At 35.7% G+C, this 2,561-nt stretch overlaps 1 non-coding gene across 1 annotated transcript; it reads left to right on the top strand.

Annotated features, from left to right (window-relative positions):
• Positions 1–1,429: 1,429 nt before the first annotated feature.
• Positions 1,430–1,532, top strand: LOC111750250 (U6 spliceosomal RNA). The gene has a single exon (XR_002785402.1). It is a non-coding gene; the product is annotated as a U6 spliceosomal RNA (small nuclear RNA).
• The last annotated feature ends 1,029 nt before the right edge of the window (positions 1,533–2,561 follow it).

Raw genomic sequence — 2,561 nt, 5'->3', positions numbered from 1 at the left:
CTGGAAAACAGGTGGTTATTGATGCAGCAAGTATAATTTGATGTTCTGTTTATAATTGTTCAAACTTGAGATTCTGTGTTTGTAGCTCTTCCTTTGGAGGCGTCTTTCTCTTTTTTGGAAAAAGAAAAGCTAAACCATATCATGTCATAGAATCAGATACTAAGTAAGACAAAGAAGTTGAGCCAATAATGCCCAAATCCTTATCCTTCTGACTGGGTTTTGGGAGCATAAACAAATGACATATAACCTATACTTTAGAAAAGGGGAGCAATGGGTAGCTGGTTCAACATTGTTAGGAAAGAATTGAGAAGAGAGACACCGCAGAAGACCCAAGCCAGGCCACAGACTAGTGCTGCTAGAGACTGGAGTGTATATATCCTGTCGGGGTGCTCTGTGGATAACAACTTACCTTTAGTTTTCAGTGAGATAGCAAAACAGGAATGCATGCAGCTGTATTATGTTCAGAGCAGCCATGGACATCATATCCGCTGTAAGTGTGTGGATTCTGAGTGGGAGACCTGTGGAAATCTTCCACTCAGGAGCCAGACATGAGATGTTGGGAATCTTGATATTTGGCATTACTTTTATTTTTCCCCTCTGTCCCTGTGCCTTCTAAATAGGCTATTTTCCTTTTTCAAATGCCTGCTGTTAAGAGGTGCTGATTTGGTTTGAACTATGTGGGTGGGCTAGGACAAAGCAGAACAGATTGAAAGAAAATTATTGAAGTTAAACCAGAGAAACCATTCTGAAGCAGTTGGAAAAATCTCAGCTCTTGCCATATGACGTATTTACTGATTTTTGCTTTTAATCCAGATGTTTTGGACACTTGTCGACCGAGAATGCATGTATAAATATTCTGCTTTTAACACAGTAGACCTCTTATAACAAATCATTATATATAATTAGTATTTGAAGTTAGCTTTAGGCAGTTTTGTCACAATGTAGCAGAATTTATTTACTTTCTCTGCTAAAAAATGATACACTATTGGATTTCCCTACCAGATTGCCGAATTAAAAATCTTTGGTAATAGTGCATGAAAGTAATCACTGAATAAAATGTAACTGCCATGCCGAAGAGTGTTAAAATAATTATAAGGGTTAGATGTTTTTTTTTTTTTAAGAAAGCCAAAAAAGTCAAAAGCAGGTTGGACATGATAATATTTTTTAATGGTGAATGATCCACTTATATCTAAGAACAGTGAAGTCTGGAATTTAAATTGAAATTGTTTTCTGTGTCTAGTATAATTACTCTCAGTTATTCCAAAAATAATGAAAGTCTGGTATGGCAATCATTTTTTGATTAGTGGGATTTTCTGTGAACAAAAGAAGAGAATAGTCTGTACTGGATGACAAAGAGTTGTAGAAAGAAGATGGTGTAGAAAGAAGATGGTGGCAAAGGAGTTCAGACCAACAAGAAAGAGTCAGATGAGTGCTCACCTTGGCAGCACATACACTAAATTGGAACAATATAGAGATTAGCATGGCCCCCACGCAAGGATAACACACAAACTCGTGAAGCATTCCATAATGTTTTGTGACCAATATCACAAAACAAAATGTGTATAGATTTTTGAATGAAAAAATGACTTGAGCTGTAAACTTTCACCTAAAGCACAATAGGATGAATAAATAAATAAATAAGGTGAAAAGGAAGCAGAGAACACTTAAAAAACAAACAAACACGGTAAAAGGTATTTGAAAGCTGAAGAGGGCTTTAGAATTCCAATATATATAATTGAACTTGTGAATTCAGGCATCTGGTGACCAAATAAACCTTCAGGCTGAAGACATCTTGATACTTGTAGATAAAAAATTAATACCCCCCCCTTTTTTTTAATAGAGAAGACTATTTTCTTGAACAGGAAAATTTCTAGGTCCTTCTTGCCTCTCCTGTTATCCCTACCTTCATGTAAGAGGGAGAAGGGAGAAAGATGCATCTCGCTAACAAGTAATTTTAACAAAAGGGTTAATGATAATACAAATTTATAACAAATAGTTAAAATGAGCTATTTAGATGAACTTTTAGTAATATACCTTGTACCTCAATCAATAAAAATAATTAAAGTTTAAGCATATCAGGGTGTTTATTAGATTTTTAAAATATTGACTCCTTTTCTTTTTATTCTTGTGTATTTAAAAACCCCTGGTAATGGGAAAGAGCCATACAGAGACTCAAAGACTAAAGATGGGCATTAGGACTGGGTTTAAATAGATTTCTCTTATTTCTTAGATCTTTTTTTAACCTCTTCCCCTTGCCCTCTCAAAAGGGCTTCACTATAAATTGAACAGTTTTAGACTGAAATTGGGGAGACGTTTTGTGCATGGAGGTGGAAAACACGCATTATTTCAAAAGGATGGAAGATGATAGATGGTTCTTTGAACCTCAAAGTTTCTTTCCGTGGCAAATGAGCTATAAAATGGCTTTCTCAATGTGAGCCAAATTTAGCACAGTCCTAAGTTTCAATGACTTCCTCTGGATTTTTGAGGTCAAGAAGAATGGAAAAGTGGGTTCCCCACGATTATCTCACATAGAAATTCCATGCCTGTGATCAAAAGAGAGC

Source organism: Loxodonta africana, chromosome 10 (assembly GCF_030014295.1).
Source record: "Loxodonta africana isolate mLoxAfr1 chromosome 10, mLoxAfr1.hap2, whole genome shotgun sequence".
NCBI lineage: Eukaryota > Metazoa > Chordata > Mammalia > Proboscidea > Elephantidae > Loxodonta > Loxodonta africana.
Note: the sequence above shows the minus strand (reverse complement) of the source record. Positions and strands in the feature narration are given on the sequence as shown.